General features: G+C 36.5%; 1 long non-coding RNA gene across 1 annotated transcript in view; it reads left to right on the top strand.

Annotated features, from left to right (window-relative positions):
• Positions 1-454: 454 nt before the first annotated feature.
• Positions 455-21,102, top strand: part of LOC148054791 (uncharacterized) — a 207,472-nt gene continuing 186,824 nt past the window's right edge. Inside the window, exon 1 of the long non-coding RNA XR_015707021.1 lies at positions 455-542. This is a non-coding gene — a long non-coding RNA (uncharacterized LOC148054791). The remainder of the gene's footprint in view (positions 543-21,102) is intronic.

Raw genomic sequence — 21,102 nt, 5'->3', positions numbered from 1 at the left:
ACAAGTAGAACTTATGAGAGCATTTCTTTCTTCCTAGCTTAATTGCAGTGGATACATTAAAGGATATATAAAGGTGAACAGAGACTCCATTTCTGTATTTTATTTATTTTATCTCCAGGCCTTTAGTGCATTATCTAGAGGAGAATTTAGGTGTTATTTGCAGTGTCAGTAGTCTGTAGGAGTCAATGAACTTCTCATGTTTAGTACAAGGCTGAGTACATTCAGCACTCATGACAAGGTTATAGTTAGAAAATATTACAGCTCCTCTCATGGGCTTCATGAGAATCACTGGCAGTGTTTCAGTCGAAGACTGAAAAATTGTACATGCAAAGACATAGGCTCCAAGTTCACGTGGAGAGCAAAACAAAGTCATGGTCTTTACAATGCAGAACAGTGATCTTTTCTTCTCTCTATAGCCAAAGAAGCAGAAAATAAGAGGAATGCATTTGTTTTGCAGAAGCAGTTGAAATACTTTGGGACTAAAGAAAACTGCTCTCTCCAGTCCTGTCAGAAGAGAGAATAATGAACCTTGCTGCAACAAGGTAAGTACTTTTTCCTTTTCCTTAGTGGCTGGCATTTTGCAACAGGGTTTATATCATTGATAAAGACTTGATTATGGTACCAAAGAAGACTCATACATTCTAGAAGGAATGATAACTTTCTGGCTTCTGAAGGCTTCCAAGGTATTTTTCAGTCACTAATATTGCCGTGTATTTCTTGTTTGACTTTAGGTAAAGCAACCGATAGCTTTGTACCTCCTTCTTAATCTGTAAAATGGATTTTAATGTACTTCTTTTGCCTTTTTCTGTTGTAAACTCTTATGCACATACAAGAGGGCTGTTGGGTTCACTTCTGATCTTTAGTTTAGTATAAATTACAAGAAGTTCCAGGAGGAAAAGAATGATCTTTCTTACTTTGCTTCAGAGCAAATCTGACTGGACCAAAGGTCCTCATCACCAGCTTCCAGAAAATTCAGTGCAAAGGGTCTCTATGCATCACTGCTCAACACTGGGCTCATTATAAAGTCTTTCTGTATGCAAAGTAGCTTATCTTTAACAAATAAGTCCACTAGAGTTTGCAGAGTATATACACAATTGCAGCAAGCGTTGCGGTAGATATTAGAAAGCAATGTAGACAATACATCTGAAAATGGTAATGCAAAAGACAGCCTTGAAACACTATTGCAACTCTCATACTGCAATTGTTGTTGACGTAGGAAGAACTTATCCATAGTCACAGCAACAAACACTGACAAAGATATCTTTGTCAAATTTTCTTCTTTTAAAAAATGTGATCAATGACAGCTAACTATTAAAGACACAAAAAGTTTCCATGATCTAAAGTGAATCAGAAATATCTCCTCACGAATTACGGAGAAGAGTAAATACTGTAAATAATAATTCAAACAAGACATGGATAACTGAGAAAAACATTATTTAAGCACTGAGGGGGGCAAAGGGATGTTTTTCTGCAATCACCTGCAATCCAATATTGCGCTTTGTATGTCTCAAGTTCTTGAGCAGAATTCCCACGATGTTTGATATTATACCAGTTCCACAATGAAGAACGTTACACTTTGCATCAGGAGCCTTACTAAGTGTTTGCTGGATCTGTCAATTCATTAGAGAAACATCTATAACTTTATACCACAGGATAGATCAATTCTATTATCTTGCCAATCCAATAGAATGGCTAGGATTGGACTGACCTTCAGGAAAACAGCAAGAACTGAGATGACAGTGAAGGAGAAGCAGATGGCATGAACAGAAAGAACACCAAGTGAGGGGAGATGTGGAGAAAACAGCTAACAGCATAGAGAAAATATCTTCTAAAGCTGTTTGGCAAAGAAGGGGGCAGGGATAAAAATATTAAGAAAAATAAACGTTAATACCTCCATCTCCCTCTGTCACAAAGCGCCTCTGACACCCTCTTGGTGTTGCGCTCATCTTAAAGTTGGCATTCCCTAACTTTTTGCTTTTACTTTGTAACAATAATGCTCTTTTCAGTGGGATATCTTTGTATTTGACTTATCATTTGTCTAAAGAAGCAACCTAAACAAAGTTTTCTGTCTTGCTTTGTGTATGTTTTTTGATTTGACAATCTTAGGACACCCAAACTTGCAGTTTAAAGTGGACCTAGCAGACATTTAAATAGCTCTTTAGGAAACAAATAACATTTATTAGTATATCAAGTATGAAGAACCGTGGTGATAACTTTTATGCTATTATACTTTTAATTATATTTTTCTATGCATCTGTTTATCTGTTTTGTGGTTTGTTTGGTTTTGTGTTTTGTTTTTGGTTTTGTTTTTGGTTTTTTGCTTTTTTTTACTTCAGCAATCCATGTTGTTGATGAATTCTTAATGTGTTCTTCTGCAGTCAAGGCTCATGTTAGCACAGAAAGCTGTGATGATAATATGCTTTCTATATTCAAGGCTTGAAATCTGCTCTGCTCTGCTTTTTCCTCTTCCTTCCCTACAACAAGAATAAAAGGAATTAACTGTGTGAAAGCTAAGCTTATGGTGCTATTGCATTGTGTACAGCAGATAACATTAAGAAATTAGCATTTACTATGTTTAATATCTTGAGACTTTGTCTATTAACATTGAAGTTATTAGGACAATAAGGAATGCTGAAATGTAGATTGTGTAGTTGCTGAGATTTAAAGAGCAGTGTGGAAAAGGTATGTGGTTTCACATGGATCTTTTTGTGCCAGCTTGGTGGTGACAAGGGAACAGAAATTTAACTGACATGCACAAGTGGGATTTTCTTTTTTTTAGGGAAGTAATCAATAGGGTGTGGTGAGGAACTGGTAGGACAAGAGAGTGTTGACAGAGGAAAATGGCCAGAACTCTGGACCTTCAGGTGTTTTCTGACTGGCAGGTTGTTGGGTCATTATTTCTAGAGCAATTAAAATAGCTCAGAATGATCTAAAAATTATGTTCCCAGGTTTGGTGAAGAACAGTTTTATTATTCATTTACATCTTCATCAATTGAATTGTGGGAGATCCAAGGAGCTAAACTGTTATTTCTCATTTGTATTTGTTTATTTTTTTTCAGAATTATTTAGAATCAGTTTGCTTTTGTTACCACACATACAGTAATCAATTGACTTACTGATGTTCCTTTTGCTGAAAATCATTAAATAGCATGTGACGAAATTATTTCATTTAGTTTGAGATTATCACTTCTAGCCCTGCAGCAGAACTATTTGCTGAAACTTGCACAGGGCAATATTCCAACACCAATACAAAAAAAAAAAAAAATTGATTTTGCTAAGCTTCTGTTTAGGATGAATATTGAAAACTTCAACAGCATTGAGATGCTATATTTTATTTTCACATTTCAAAGTATATTTTTGTGTTCTTTATTTTTGCTATTAGATATTAACAATTCCATGTACACACAGGCTTTTTCTATTGTTTTAAGAATTCTGAAGACTTTAGTCTTCACTCAGAGCTTGAATGAATATGTATTTTTAAATCTTGCTTCTTCAGTGAAACAGTCGTTTTGCCCTCTGTACATTTCTAATTATGCTCCTCACCAGTGCTATATTATGCAGAGTTGTTCTTGATTATACTGTTTGAAACAGTGCTTAATTTGTATACAGAGATCCATAAATGTGTCACACTCAGCCCCTGTAACTACCGAAATGAAACAACTCCTTTCTTCTTCTTTGTGAACCTCCCTTTCTTTTATCAAGAAACCAACATCGTTATTTTTTCCACGACCATGTGTTAACATTCTCTGATTAATTTTTTTCTCCATGCTTTTTCTGTACTTCCTGATCTTACTATAAACATGGCATTTTGCTAAACTGTAAACAGAACATGCACAGGTGATTTATATTTTGTAGCCACTGAAATTCACGGCCAGTCCAAAGACAGTGTCAGATGAGAGCAATGTATTCAAGACAAAACCGTGAATCATCACAACTGGAGGAATGGCCCATTTGCAGAGCTAACCACTCTTGCCTGCTTTTATTGCTCTGGAGATGTGGGACATATTTTGCGTGATGGCATTTATTCAAACGCATCAGCTCTCAGTTCAGGCTAGAGTCTGAATTTCAACTCTGATGCATTGTTGACACTAGAAACAGATGGCTGTGAAGCCACTGGTATAAAACAGCTGCTTAGAGAGGTTAGCTGGATTTCTGTCATGTCTTTTGAAAACAGGAATTTCAAGAGCCAAGGAGATTTATATAAATTTCCTAAATTGAAAGGATCTAGTATCTTGTATCGCTTATTTTGATACACGATCTACATTTTAAAGTCATTTAGACAATTCCTTCTAGTTGGTATTTCTCTAAGTAACAGTATGGAAGAGGTGAAAAACTGATGCCCGTTTTACGGGATTCAATACATCCTCGCACTTTTCAGAATGGTTTGAAGCTAAAAGCTTTGGCTTAAATCTAATTTGCATCAGAAAAAGGAATGTGATGTCATTTTGATATAGATAGTGATAAACATTGGGAATTTAGCAGTATAGTACAGCAACTAAACCGGAAGTCAAGGACTCAAGCTCCTTAATTTCCACTGCAAATCTTTGTAAACTGTTGCTGGGAAGATTGTCTAGTCACAAGATTTATTTATTTATTTGTTTATTTGTTGTTAAAAAGAGCTAGAATGTGTTTGAAACATGAAGTGCAAAATTAATTTCCTGGGACTAAATGATACTGGGAATTTATGCCAGGGCAATAACTATTTTTCAGTACTATCTGTAGGCCTCAATTACTATCAGGATCTCAGTACCTAGGAAAAAAGTATAAGAAAGAGCCTTTTCCTCAAAAAGTGTATGTCCTACAGAAACATAGTGAAACCAGGTAAGATCCAGGTGGCAAAAGCTAAGAGGAATGTCAAGCTGGAAGGTCTCCTTCCTTCCTGCAGGCACAGGGGAGTTCTCTGAAACTCCCTCCAGCCCTAGAGTGCCTGCAGAGAAGTGGCATGAGCTAGTCAGAGGCTTGCTGCACCCAAGCTGCTCCCTACTTGTCTACTGTGTCTTCAGCTGGCACCTTTCACCAGCACTAAATTACTTAAAATCGGTGAGGAGAACAACAAATTAACTCTCTCTGAAGAGTCTTTCCAGAAACATATTGGATTTTCTGGTTACCTACCTTCCCTCCCCAACCCCCCCTCTTCCAAGCCTCCAAGGATACAATAAGATTACAGTGCCAAACTGGAAGCCTCTGATGACAGATCTGAAATGTGTATGCTAGCAAAGCTCATTTAGATCTTCATTCTTTACTTAGATAACCAAATACCCTGGAAATGATCTTTAAAGTGCTTTAAAATATTTTCCAGGTCTACTCTAAAAATATAAAGCTGCATATTTTTCTGAAATATGGTGAAATAGGAAATAATATCAAACTTTATGCTGCAAAACTAGTTAAACAAGTGTAAAGCAGATTGTTGAGCAAAGTACTAATAGACAAAACATATAGTGAGGTTATTCATATTCACCTCACTGACAAAACTCACTCCTGTTACCACATCTTCTGCATAGGGCTGAATTAAGCTTTAAAAGGAAGTATCTAGATTAGGGGAAAAAAGATTCAGTGGACTGACACTGTCTTGAAATCATCATTTGTTAATAGTTTCATTTGAAAAATATCCCATGATAATAAAAAAAAACAAACTGAAAAAGGCTCTGAAAAAAAAAAAAATCCAAAGTCGAATTTTTAAAATGAACACTTTCACGTTACATATTAGCACATTTCAAGAGAGAAACACTTCAAAACTGAAATTTTACAAAAGTTAAAGATTAAAACTCTCTAAAATAGAATAAGCCATGTTTCATTCATTTCACAAGATTATTTTTGCCCGAGTTTTCATTTTGTGGGAAAAAAAACATAATCAAACTTCATATCAATTGTTTTTCCTTAAGTTTATCTCCTTTTTTCAATAGTTCAACCTAGCACAGAGTTTATGTAGTTCTTTTAAGATGCTTACTATTTGTGGGAGTAATATTATCAAGCATGTAAAATATGTTTATCTAATGTGTCATTTTTCTGTGGCTCAGGCAATCGCATCGTTATTTAGTGTCTAACAGACAGTGCTGGCACAGACCGAGTAGAAATCCAAGAGGGGCATTAGTTCCAGGTTTATCCAACTCTCCTCTCCAGAGCTCTAGTAAATGCAGAGTTTTCTTTTAAGCTACAGAGCCATATGGGACAGAAATTGTGGTGACATCAAAGCTGTAGGTTGGGATTTTAAAAATCTGGATTTAAGCAAATTAAAATACCAAACAGCATATCCCCTACCTCAGCCATAGCCTCCTGTGGAAGCGAAATAGTTAACATCTTATACGCCTTTGCAGGTCTCACTAGTTTGCAGCTAATGGTCTTGCCAGTCAGCACAATTTAGGATTTAGTTAACAAAGCAGTGGCTTATTTGTAAAAGGAGTGGATTCTTTGTAAAAGGATGTGGTGTCTAGAGGCTCTTCATCTGAAGGGTTTCAATTGCTACTGTTTACCGTATTCAGCTTATCTGACTGAGTTTGGGTGAAGGCTTTGTATAACCTAGAGGTATATAAATTCTTTTACTGTCCCATTTTGGCAGAGTTTTTATTAGTAGTGTGCGCCACTCCGTTGCTCAGTGTTCTCTCCTATAGCTATAGTAATAAGCTGCTTCTGTTGTGACCTGATCTAAATTGTAATTCTGATTATTTCATGACATTCTTATGAACAAAAAAAGTGAGGCTGTGCCTGAGTGGGAATTCATTGAGTGCATTCAGATAGGTTGTTCCTGTTTTGTTATTTGTCTCTCTAGAATGGTTATGCAAACTGGATTGAAATGAAGTTCCAAATATGTCTTGGATGTGTTTCCAAGTACCTGCAAAGCTGCGTTGTTCACTGTCGTCTGTTGACCGCAAAGTCGCAGTGAGACCTTACCAGTGGAGTATGCCAGAATGCACGTAGCGCTTACACCTGCCCCTGGTTATTTCCTTCTTGCTGTTATGTGCTTACTGAAAATGTTGCCATATATTAAATAAAACCCTCCAAAACATTCAGATGGAAATAAAAAGGGTTAAAACCAAAATGAAAAGCGCTTTCAGTAGAAAAGAATTCAGCAGTCACTGTATTAATTCACAAGGAACGTGCTGTTTTTCTACAAGTCATAATTACAGTCAAACAGGGGTAAATGCACAGCCTTGTTTCATACAGTCATGCCTTTAACAAGGTTATTCCTCTCCCTTATCTGTATTTAACAGCCCACTGTGTTCTTATGTATGGTTTGATGCAAAAACAAGGTATTCTTTAATAGCTTTTGAAGAAAATGTCTTCAACAGGCATTCACAGAAACACTTGTGGAATTGATATATTTGCATTTCAATACACCCTTGTTTAACTGGCTTCTATGATCAAGATCAGGTTGACTGTCCTCCAACTTGTGTCTCTGTAGAAATGCTATTTTTTATTGCTTCTTTGGGGTAATTTTTCTACTTTGCACTGCTTGAACACAGTTATGGACTGACCCATGGTTGTGTATACATTATATTATTAATTCTATGAGGCGTGTGGAGATAGGTGAAAAACAGAAGATGATGAAAACATTGGTCTAAGACTCTGAAGATATTTTCTTCTTTTTAAAGACATTTTGATTCAGAAAAACTTAAAAGCTGGCATTTTCATAAAGGCATTGGAATGCTTTATTATTTCTTGACACACACACAGGTTACACGTAGTAATATCAGTAGTAGCAGTTGTCTCACATAACTAGTACCTGCTTTAGTGCTGGCAGAAACAGCAGCAAACATAGGGCTTCCAGAAGCAAGGAGCAATGATACCAGATTGTCTTGTCAGCCTTACCCTAAGCAACTGCTTATTTTACCTAGAACTAGAGATAGCAAAACCTAGAGTGTGCTGCGACGCTGCTTATTGGAAATTTACCACCTCTGACCATTTTTTAGATGGTAGCTTAACTTCTTCCACATTTGGTTTATATAGATATGCAGGGAGTCTTCCCAGAAGTGCTGGGCCGGTTTTTGTTTTGTTTTGTTTTTCAATCTAGGTCATTCCTAAGTGTGTGCATTTTGTTGAGTTTAGAGGTTTAGAAAATAATTCCTCTCCCTTCCAGGAATTTTTTTATTTGTGAAAGCACTACAATTCTGGTATAAGAAATCATTGAAGCATTGCTTTATTTTTAATCACACATTGGAACAGCAAGGGAGATTTTAAACCCTAATGGTAGAAACAATTAAATAATTCTTGCAGTGGTACAAATTACTGAAGATCAGCTTTGCACTACATTTAGAAAGACTCCAGCCACTTAGGCCTTGTAGTAGTAATGGAACATTTGATTCAAAGTAACTAACCCTCAACTTTTGGTTTGTTTTATGAAAGCTTATACTCTATGCGTGGCTTAAATGGCTTAAACAAAAGGTAGATTCGGAGACAAGTTTTTGTTCCTGTGCTTACGTCACAAAAACACCTAAAAAGGAATGCAAGCTGACAAATCAAAACTAAAGAAAAAATTTAGCATCAGATTGATATTGGATGGAAAGATAAGCATAAGCTATAAATTGAATGGTGTAGAGATACATATATGTGTGAGCCTTGAACAACTGGTTATAGCAGATTAACGAAAAAGATCAAAAGGAATTAAGAGAAAAAGCAGGCAACTTGAACAGAATGCTGACTGATTCATCTATTTATAGTTTGTAATGCTGCAGAGATCATTGTAATTACCCGGTCTAACTACTTGTATAACTCCTAGTTTGAAACCTTGTAAGTAGAAGGAATCATTACAGACCTGACTGACTGTAAATTGTCCCTCCCTGGGACTAACAGCACTTTCATTCACTTGCTGTTCCACTAAACATGTCACGGTGCATAGGGACCTCTCTATTTGAGTACATTAGCATCTCCCATCCACTTATTCCCTGTTGTGATAGGCAGCTGAGTTCATGTTTGTGTGTTTCATGAACATTATTTAACCCAAACAACTTTTACTTGATCTAAAAAGAGCTATAGCTGTTCAGAGATACCAGTGACATCCTTTTTATTTATAATAGAATTTGTCTTTGATTTACAAACACATGTAAATATATGCATACACATGGACACAAACATATGTAAATATATAGGAGTGTCTAGGGAATGGATTATGAGGATTAAGTTTTTGTTGTTGTGTAGTGCAATTAGTTCCGTGAAACAGTATATAGCAGTAAACTAAACTAGTATTTCTCCTCACTGTGGTGTGTATTTGTTAAAAATACTGAGTAAAGCAATTCAGATCCTTGAAGTATGCATTTCAAAGGGAGTTAGAGCAGATCCTAATCCTTTACCAGGAAAACTGATTCACAGCTTCCTACAGATGTCTGGTGAATAAAAGGATTGACTATGCTGTTGAGCTAGGAGAAGGAACGAGTGTGGAACACCACAGACGTTGCAAGAAAACTAAAACTATTTGTATAGATAGATGTTTGACCACTGAGAAAAATGATCTCTTCAGTTGTGGACTTATGTTCATGGTTCTTCAAAATCTGTGCTCAGTGAAAAAAAAGCCTAAAAAACTCCCCCACCTCCCAGAAACTCTTATACTTTCTACTTTAATGTTTTTGTTTGTTGTTTTTTTTTTTTTCAGATTATGTTTTTATTGTTTTAGCGTTTTAATGTGGTTTTGTTTAGATGATCAAAATATTTATTTTCTATATATTAAGAAAAACACAGGCAGACCGAAAGATTTCTATAAGTAGCTTTACTTGTAATCACAGCTGGTTTGTAGAGACATGGTATAACACCTTTAAAGTTTTAAGCAGTTTTAAAGGAAAAGTTGTTATCTTCTCCTTGGGTATTAAAAAATAGTTTCCTTCCTTAAAACTCTTTCCTCACTATTGAATTTACATAGGATCTAGGCATCTCAATATGTATCATTCCTCCTTTTCTTTCCTAGTGCTTCACACTTCTGATGTAGTCTGTAAATTCTCTAGCAGTTTCTACCCTAGGAAATCACACATTACTGTATAGTCTCTTTGCTAAACACTTCTCTCTCCTGTGCTAAGCATACCTATTTCCTCGTTCTTATCACTAAAGGAGCAGGATAAAGCATAGCTTCTCCCAGAGCTCCTAGCACAGAAGAGATGAAATGTCAACATCACATTAGACGAGTGTTCGCTGTGGCAAAGGGTTTACAGACTATATGTCCTTACGTTGTCCTTTTTTTCTTTCAGAAGGTTTAGAAAGAGCATCTAGCAGTTCTTGCCCGCAGGCCCTGCTCTTGTAATTGGCCCTGGTACAAACAGCAAATGAGGGAAAGAGGTGTCCTTGGTTGTCTCCTCTGAGCCTTGTTCTTCTGCTTTATGGTTCATCCCAGTACTAGGTAGTCTGTTTGGCTGTTTCTGGCAGTAGGTGTATTAACCTGGCACTCCGCAAGTGAGTGTGATCAGTGCCCCACCGGGAAGGCAAGGATTTTTCATTTCATGCCTCATTTATATACTGTATCGCTGAGCCTATGAAGTAGAAGCTGATATTTAAAAAAGGAAGCAAACTTAATGAGCGTAAGAACCGTTATTTATTTATTTTGTATTCTCAGTACAAGGAAATACATATGGAAGTATGTTTACTTTTGTATAGTTTTTGAGTCTTTTAATGGAAGAGAACCAAAACATAGAAGTTACAGGTTGCAGCCTGTGATGACGGTAACTGAATTTCTCAAATCAAGTATCATCACCGTGCACTTCAGGACTTGTGTAATGAAGTCTTACTTGTACCACTGGCTAAGAATTTTTTTTTGTATTGTTAGCTGAGCTGAAGATTGGTACTGCTGCCATCAGTGAGAACTCTGATGGCTTGATTGGAAACAAGACTCTCCTTCCCCGCCTTGCATCCTGAGATGTGTGGCAGGCAGATCACATCCTGTGTGCAGACAGCAGCACATTTTCTCTGCTGCAGAGATTGCCTCTATTGTGCTCCAGGGCAACAACAACTTGCAGATTAAAATGCCCAAATGTTGCACTTGTATCTTATCAGTGATAGGAAGATTAGCATACCTAACCTAAAGCCAGTGAAATTTTTGAGCTGTTGTGTGAATTACCATGAGTTGTATGATGTGTGGCAAAACATAGACCAGTAGGTTTGAGCTCCAACGCAGCCTGTAATTGTGGCCCTTTTTTTAATGGTCACTGTCATGGTTTAACCCCAGCTGGCAGCTAAGCACCACACAGCCGCTTGCTCACTCCCCCACCCTGGTGGGATGGGGGAGAGAATCAGAAGAGTAAAAGTGAGAAAACTCATGGGTTGAGATAAGAACAGTTTAATAATTGAAATAAACTAATAATAATAATAATAACAACAACAACAACAACAACAACAATAAATTGTAATAAGGAAAATAACAAAAAGGGAGAGAAATAAAACCCAAGAAAGACAAGTGGTGCAAATGAAAACAATTGCTCACTACCCACTGACCAATGCGCAGTCTGTTCCTGAGCAGCGGCCCCCCAGCCAGCTTTCCCCCTAGTTTATATGCTGAACACGACGTCATATGGCATGGGCTATCCCTTTGGTCAGCTGGGGTCAGCTGTCCTGGCTCTGTATCCTCCCAGCTTCTTGTGCATCCCCGGGCTGCTTGCTGGTGGGGTGGGGTGGGAAGCAGAAAAGGCCTTGACTCTGTGTAAGCACTGCTCAGCAGTAACTAAAACATCCCTGTGTTATCAACACCGTTTTCAGCACAAATCCAACCCATAGCCCCATACAAGCTACTATGAAGAAAATTAACTCTATCCCAGCCAAAACCAGCACAGTCACTTTTCATAAAACAATTCAGCTGTGAAATAATCAGAGGCTATGACTCAAGATTTCCCTTCTAGTAAGAGCTCCCTAACCACTATCCTGGCTTCATTAACCCTCCTGGCCTCCTTAATATTGCATCCCTGGACCTCATTTTCTGTCTGTGTTTTATTAAAATGGAGGCAGAAATTTACTTGCAGAAGAGGATTCTAGGCTGTGATTCTGTGTTGAAAGGAGCACCTTCTTACAACCCTTGACTAGGCTTTATCAATGGGTTCACTGGAGAATTTTCAGCAAAATAAGTCAGAAACAAGTCAAGCTGTTTTATGAGATATAGATCATTACTTCTCTGAGGCACTGACCCATTCAGTTGTTGCTTTTTTAAAACAAGTGGCTGGGCTGTGCTTTCCATGGAAGTTCAGTGTCATTCAGTGAAAACACGGGAAGAAACCCCTGCTGAAATGTCTTACCTCTCCCCCATGATAAAATGCAAGTCTGCTATCTAGTTTTAGATATGTAAACTAGTAGGAAAATTTACATCAATAGAGTAGGCAAGAGAAGGCAAGACAAAACTATATAACTATGAAAGTTTCCCCTTTAAATTAAGGCCTAGTTTCTGAGAAAATGAAAAAATGACTGCACCGTGGATTTGTTTTTGTCTTCTACTTCCAGTTATTGTAAGCCTGTATTTTCCTTCAGTATTATGTGTATTAAGGGAGAATACAACTGAGTATCTTTCAAATGCTCATTAGAAGCAGCGACCACTTTTTTAACCTTTGACAGTTAACACCGTGGAATTTAATCTCAGATGTAGGCTTTAGAACAATAATGGTTAATAAAACCTTATTGTCAAGGTTGTATTGTTTCCTGTGATGAAATCATTGGAACTTGAAAACTGAGTTCTACAATTGGAGGAAGGTAAGGGAAGGGGAAAAACATTACATCTGGATGAAATGTAATTCAAAGGCAAGAGAAATACTAAAGTCATACCCAGTTGAGCTGTCCTACTCCATTTATTGATTGATTAAGCAGAATAGTTAACCAGGAAATGCCTATGGAACATTTAATTTTTACAGATATTCTCAGACATGAAAAAGCATTCATAATGCTTAGCCTCTCAAGAGCCAAATTTGTAATACAATGTAAACAAAGATTTTGAGTAAAAGGAATGTCTCAGTATTTGTTTTTAATATATTTATCAGAACAGCTCAGAGCTTTTGTCTTTTGGGTGTGTATATGTAAATGTATATGCAAATATATATGCAAAGATACATACCAATATTAATAACTTGTAATTTTTGTATTGTATAATGCAAAACTTTTTTGGTCACAAAATTGCTAATTTTGGGGAAAGCTGAAAAACATAAGTAATGGAATGAATGAGGCACTTGCATGGACATACTCAGCCTGTTGACATGGGAAAGATTGCTCCAGGCTTAAATTTAAAGTGAGATTACACAGTTTTACAATTTCTGAACAGGGTTACTTTGTAACTGTGTTAATGTCAGAGCTGTGCTGTGATGCTGATTTCTGTAAGACTGCACAGAGGGTTAAGCAAACATGAAAGTCTGAACCACCAGGTAAGACACTTACATTAATGTTTCCATAGAGGAATGAAATATGTTTACACGTAAACTAAGCTCTTGGAATGGTGAGGTGGTTGCAAAATAATAATATCATGCATTGCTTATATTTATGGTGTATTCCATGTAGACAAACAGTATCCATATATGTCTTTTTGATGATAGCTTAAGACTGGAATGCCAGGGTTTTGACTGATGAAATATCATTGCTGCTACTGACAGCGAAGGTTATGTTTTTACATAAATGCAGGATGGTATTTTGATAAATTTATTTGCAAACACAGAGCAAATGCATGCAGCTGTGCTTGAGACACTTTCGTCTTCCCCTGTATTCTTAGCCATGTTTTAAAGTTTTTTGGTTTCCTTCATTTGTTTTCCCCCCGCCCTGCCACCTTCATTCAAGTGCTGTTTTCATTTTTTTCCTTATTATATGCCTGCTAATCAGGAAGAATATGTAACTAAGACACCATTAATATTCAGACACACTCAATGAGTTAAATTAACCTATTTTGTTTATAAGATGAAATTGATTATCTTTTAGCAATAGTTAAAATTAAAGTTAGGTAATTAAGACTTTCCTGTAGGCTCAGGAAATGATTTTAGTAAAACTATCATGAATATAGGATAACTATATTTCCCCTGAGTGAAGAAGGCTGGAGTTAAAAAAGCAGACAACCTGAAAATGATTACTGCATTACCAATACTGCAGTTTATTTTTAAAGTTTTAATTAAAATATTTAATGTGATGGTTAAACTACAAATCACAGTCAGTGATGCACCACAGCTGATATTTATTTCCCCATTTTAATTTCATCTTAAAAGGTAGAGAAAATTTTTGCTCTGTTAAAACTAACAATTGACAATTGTATTAAATCTGGTCTTTTCAATATCGTATAACAATTAGGAATAAAACAAGGTCCCTGCTGAGAGCTCGTTATCAGAAATTGTTTCCTACAAGAAGAGAATAATTGTTCTCCTTGTTTGTTTTTTTAAAAAAAGCTGTTATAAAAATTTCTTTCTTGTCCCCTTTCCCCCCTTTTGATCCTTTTCTTTTTTCTTTCTTCTTTTTCTTTTTTTTTAGTTCTATACATTCTTTTTTTCTGAAAGGGATCCCCAGGTCCTTAAGAAGAAAGGTAAAACAGTTGGGAAAACTGTGATGAACTTTCCATATTAGAAGTGGTGGGACTCATATGTATCTTGTGTTTAAGTGTAAACAGGAGTAATCTCCATCATAACATGATCTACCTTCAATATAGGGTCTATATTCTTTCTACGATGATTTTTCTATATCCCACAAGGACACATTACCAGATTCTGCTTTTGGAATGTATCAGTATAAGAAGCAAAACCAACCCCCTGGAGAATATCTTAAGGAATGATGAAAGCATTATCTCTGTACAGTTAATATGCCAGCAAATTCAGGAGGAAGGTGATGTTCCAAGCCCATAGGAGCCTGCATACAGCAACAGGAAGCTAAACCATCTCTTAGCAATTTCTCTAGATCAGCCTGGAACCACAATGAAATACCGGTGGCAAAAAGCTGTTTTATTTGATTAACACTTTCCCTTTTAGTCACACACATGCACACAAACCAATACATACAGAAAGAGCAAGTGAGCAATCCTAGATTTCACCCGTTTACCTTTCCTTGGTGCATCTACTGAGAAGAATGACAAAGTGTTAGGGTCCTGATCTTTAGCTTCACTGCTTATTAGCGATCTACCACAAACTCTGCAATCAGGTTTGATAAAGACACAAAGGAAGTTATGATACCTATTATAAGGAAGTTATGATACCTACTATAAGGCAATAATGACCTGCACATGTCAGAGGAAGAAACTTCAGTACTGTTCTTTTTTTAAATATGTGACTATGTTTTCAGCAAAGCAATCTCAAATGATAAATGATAAAATTCATAGTACTATCTATATACGATATCTGTAGTAATAATAAAAGAGTAGAATTTGTCCTTTACGGACAGTGTTTTAAAATGACATGAATATAATCATTTTAACAAAAATTTTGGTTCAAAATTCTGAAAGCAAGTGTCATTGAAAGCATACAAGAAGGCTTGATTTGCAGAAGCTTTTGGAAAATCATAGTGTAGCTAGTTGTGCACTCCAAAAATGGAAACATCTTTCTAATAACAAAAGGCAATCTGCTAATTTTGCCAGAGTACCACACTCGCTTTTGGTTGTAGTAAAATGTAAGGTAAAAGAAGCATTCTACGACAAATCTTTGCATATATAATAGAGATTATAAAAGATGATATTTATCTTATCCTGGCAGTCATTGAACAGTGTTTTTTCTTAAAATAAATAAGATGTCTTCTCAAGATGGCAACAATGTGGACAGCTGCTACAGGGAATACAGATAAAATTAATGTTAAAATCTATATGTCCCAACAGTGCTCAAGCGCCATGGGATCATTTAATATCACTTACTGTGAGTCAATTAGACCTCCAGTTAGAGAAATATTCTTCAGTTCACTGCTCATTAGCCTGACAGTTGCAAATTAAGTGCTTACAGTTTATGCACTGTTTAATCCCAACACTATGAAAATGTAGGAGAATGTGAAGGCCTTTGTACCTCTATATATTTGGAACCTTGATTAAGAAACAGTATTTTAGGAATATTCTTACGGTAATAATGTAGGTTGCCAAATCTTGTTTTTCTGTAGTGAATGAGGTTATCTGCTTTGTGGACATTTAATTGACCTTTTTATTTATTTTGTACAAGGTAAACATATTCCTGGAAGATTGTGAATGCTCTCACTTCCAAGTAATTTTCATGATAAATGAAATAGCTTTCTTCCTTTCAGGACTGAAAACTTAAAGTTTGAATCCTGACAGAGCAAAAGAGTAAGTTTTGAAAAATTGGTCCAGTGTCTAGAGAACAGTATTGGGATTTGAATTGTCCACATGTCCCTTCTGAGTTCAGTCATACATGATCACATGCTGTGATCTTGGGAAAAGACATTTCAATCTCTTTCAGATGAAAAGGAAGGAGTATTTTGGTTTCATTACTTACCTGAGTCAAGCCATTATTGTGTTTCAGCTGAATTTCTCACTGACTAAATAAGGACTGCATTAGTTCCTGTCTCATGTGCAGGGTGGTCAGTTCGGTAACGGTTATTGGATTGTATTAGTGACTTTATTGTTTAAGAAAAGCTAAAGTCAATATGTACAAGAGCTGTGAAATAAAAAGATGCTGTTCAAGGTCATTGACACAGTGAAGGTCAGCACATTGCAGGCTGTCAGACATGCCAAGTGTAATAATTTGACAGAGCAAGTTGACATTGACAACATCTCTGAATGGGTTTTTGCCTGGGAGTTCATAAAAGATAATGGTGGGGAACAGATGTCGGGAGCATATAGATTTTTCTGAGAAAGGAAGAAGAAATGCTAAAAGAAATGAGGATTACATGAGAACAGGTGATCACAAAATTAGAATGTCTGCAGGCTGACAGCCATAGGAACAGATGGAAACAGAAATCAGACTGAAGTAGAAAGGAAATACAGAAAAAATGCAGACGGTTTTAGAGTATAGTGCACATATGATCTGCTTGTACTATACATATGTAGGTGCGAATACAAAAATAAAAGGCAAAAACAAGTTCTATACATATGAATAAACCCGTGGATTTAAATGTTACAGAACTCTACAATGCTTAAGTCAATTGGCCCAATTCTTACTTGTTTTTCACATTTCAAAGTGGAGCTAAAGCATTACTATACTGATTTGGTCCAGAATAAATGACTTCCAAAAGGGAGAACAACGGAGCAATGAAAAATTCAACACAGTGTCAACATGGGTGAGATTTGCATAATTAGAATTTTGTACAGCATCTAGCTCTATGGTCAAAGTTCTCCTGAGCTGAACAGTTACATTAGAGTGATGAAAAAGAGTAGGTGGAAGAAAGGAGGTTAAACAATGTGACTTAGAAGAATGAGGAAGGGAGAGGGTTGCCATCTGCCTTGTAGTTACAGTCATGTGGATATGAAACATTCACAGAGTGTCCGCTGATTTTCCTGTATTAGTGGAACTCTGCTATGGAAAGAGAGAGCTGAAGTACATAGGCCATCAAAAAGACTTTCACTGACACAACATTGTGATCCTCCATGAGAAAGTTTCCCAGCCCAGCTAAAGCAGCAGTTCTATGATATCAGTAAGCCCTCCCGAGCTAGGTGCCTAACTGCCTCTGAATCTGTAGGCATAGCAGGATGAGAATAATAGGCTCTTCCCGGTATTACAAAGGCATTTGGAGGTTACGTTCATTAAAGGCTGGAAGGTTGCGGGGATAATCTGGTAAAGGGAGCTATGTGAGCACTTTTCTTGGACAGGTTGCTACCACCTGGGAATTAGGAGAGAAACTCATAATCTTCTGATTTCTCATGACCTATTTGAGTGAATTTGCAGGTCTCAGTTATAACACAAGAGCATAGTATTAAAAAACCTTGTAGTAATTAGTAGTCTTGCTAGAATATGCAACAGAAGGGTAAGGATTCTTGTTTCTCACTTAAAAAAAAAAAATCTACTTTTTGTGCTCTGCTAGAAGTATACTAAACTGGAATTCTATGAGCAAATTTAGTTTCATTAATCCAGTATGAAAATGTCACTGCATTAGCTGATTTTATGTGTGTCCCCCAAGTCTTGTTCTCCCCCCTATCGCCCCTCTCCCCCCCCCCAATCTTTGAGTCTCTGTTAGTACAATATGACTAATCCTAAGTAGGTCAGTGGTATTTCAGCCAGTTGTTCTCAACATCAGCACACAGATATTTTATATTGTTACAGAAAATGGGTTTTGTTATCCCCTTCAACACAGGCACAGGAAAATCATAAGGACACATCTTTGGATATGTCTGCAATATTCAGATTAATAATCTATTAATAAAAACTGTTCAGGCTAGCGTGCTGCCTCTGTGAGACTGCAGAGAGTGATATTCAGTAGCAGCTACTCTTACTGACAGATATGATCAAATTGCAGGATGTTCCTTTGTTAGTGACTGTCTCTTTCACATGCACCCTTTCCTGATCTACTTGTTTCTCATGACTACATCTACTTACTAAAAGTAGCCATTTATAACTTTGCATTTCAATGCTAAAACAGTCTTCATGAGGGTCCATGTATTCTCCACATGGGCAGGACTGAAGACAAACACATCCCAAGTACCCTGTTTTCTTGTATTTAATATTACAGTGTGGTGTGACAAGCATACTATTGCTGCATGAATGTTACATGGGTATTATGGACATAATAGAGCTAACTACAAACACGGAGAACAGAAAAGTTTTAACGACAGTTATTGTGAAGTGAATGTCTCTTGTGATTTGCAATTGTGAAGCAGTATTTCATGATATTACTGTTACAAGGATCACCTGAAATTTCAGGAAAACTTCTATGGTAACAGATGTGTCATGTTTGTTTTAAATTACAATTAAATTTGTCCATTCCAACGTAGGATTTACTGTGCTTGTATGGACAGCTATATAAAGAAGTAGCATAGCATCATTTGATCTACAGAAGTGTATTTTCTACTTACGAAGCTTTGCTTTGATTTGCTATTTCACATTCGTATTATTTTATTGTGAAAAGAAAATGGAAGTTTTTATTACAATTATTAAGCATTTTCCTACCTAAAGAGTGGCAAGACAAGCTGCTTCTATTAATGAAATCAAGATACACACAGACACATATCAATTATAGCAAATATTTACAATGCAAGGTGGATAATAACCTTTTTTTCCTTTAGTAAGGCAAACTACATTGAATGCCGTATGGGAATTCATCAAATTGCTGCAGTTCTGTGCTTTGGCGTGAGTGTGATAAGTGGTAGAAGTTGCAGAGCCAGGCTATTCAACATTGTAGTCAAATAGTACAATAAATACAGAGGAATATAATTTACATCTAACATCTTTCAGGATAAACTAGGCAAATGTAATTCTCACCCCTAGGGAATGGTGTGTTCAGAAAGAGACTTTTAATGCATCTAGCAGAACATGTATATTCGTTTCTATAAACTTGACAATGGCATTGTTTTGCTGTACAAGTTCTCTTATATCATGGGTTCCTCATCGTATTTCTCATTATCTCAGAATTTTGTGACTGTTCCTTATCATCTGAGGGAAGAAAGACTCGTTATTTTAGAGCAGGTCTTTTGGGGAAAAGGAAAGTGACAGAACTAACCTCCTGAATATGGAGTAGAATAGCCTTCCTCAGCCTTTCTCAAAAATTTACAGTCCATTTTCTAAAAGTATCTTTAAAGTAGCTGGAGAATAAAAAGAGGATTTCCAGAGGCACTTTGAAGGGCATACGTGCTTCTATTCTGTATTGTGTTATTCAGCATCACTGCTCTGATTTCTGGTATCTGGCACTCTGAATTATGACTGCTACCCAAACTTCATTTTAACAAAGAATGCATATTGTCATACCCACCAACATAAAATGCTACTCACTAATGGCCCAATCCAATAAAATATCCTCTCCGTCTGGTTGCTGACAATTCAGATAAAGAAATCTCTACCTTTAGCCTCCCACAAGCTTTGGTGTCAGTCTGCTCCCTCTATCCCTTACCTTCTAGTTTTCTCAGCTTATTTTTCTGATTGCTCTCCACCCCAGTTCTGTAAAATTAGTAGGTTAAAAACTCTTAAATGCTAACTTTTTTTTTCTTATTTGTTAAGTATAATCTATTACATTATAAAATTATGTCAGGGAGAAATCAAATGAGCAGAGGTGAGTGGGCAGCAGTCTTTAGAAGATACAAAGGCTAGCAGGATGAAGAAATTGGTAACTAGATTAGCCACACATGAAATCAATTATTTGACTGTATCCTATCTGTTGTTTGTTATAATTTAGAGACACTCTACTGTCTGTTATGATTCCAGCCCACCTCTGTCTGCTTTTGTGGCAGTCATAGCTCTGCTTTCTGGATAGAGACCCAAGTAGCAGATGATGACTGGGATGGGGATGAAAGGCAAAAAGGGTGGGGGAGTGAGTGGGAGGGGAGAAAGAGGTCTGAGGGAGAGAATGAATCACACTGGTTCAAGTGAAGATGCAGTGAAGGAGGACAAAAACGGAGGATGAAACAGCAGGGAGAGAAACTGCACAGAGTCTTCAACCTTTGGTGAATCAGTCATTCCACACCATTGAAAATACCAGAAAAGTCATTACATTGGCATGCAAGTCAACATTGCTTTCAGAGGTTGCTTTGGGGGCAGGGAAAAAAAGTCCACGGTGATCTAAGAGTAATGTGATTTCATGCAACTACTTGCATGTCAATTTACCTTAGACTAGATGCCTCTGAAAGTATTGGGGAAAACTACCTAAAGAAATTCAAACCAGATTTTTTTTTTTTGTAAATACCGGAACAGGAATACATTCTAAAACTAACTTAACTGTAGATGAGGAATAAAACTCTTGGTGCCCAGCATGCTATTATACAGGCAGTTTAATTAGACCTATTTAATATTGTTTGAGATTCCCAGGTGGATGATGAGTATTGCACCAAAACAACGGTTCTTAACGTCTTGTTTAGGTATCCAAAATTCAATTACCGTTGGAGTTCATTAGAAAAATAATGAAAACAAAGAAGAAAGAAAAAGAAAATATATTCTATGAAAAGATGTTTAAAATTAAAAAAAGTATCCAGTAGAACTTTTTTGCAATATTCACTCACTCATTTAGATTATTCCATTTCTTGAAAATGTTTGCTAATATATTTTTCTAGCTAAGGATATTCATAAAAGAAGAGGGAAATAAGTACATTAAAAGTGTCTCCGTATATCAATGAAG

The sequence above is a fragment of the Nipponia nippon genome, unplaced genomic scaffold, assembly GCF_047370975.1.
Source record: "Nipponia nippon isolate SJK-2023a ecotype South Korea unplaced genomic scaffold, ASM4737097v1 scaffold_3, whole genome shotgun sequence".
Taxonomy (NCBI): domain Eukaryota; kingdom Metazoa; phylum Chordata; class Aves; order Pelecaniformes; family Threskiornithidae; genus Nipponia; species Nipponia nippon.
Note: the sequence above shows the minus strand (reverse complement) of the source record. Positions and strands in the feature narration are given on the sequence as shown.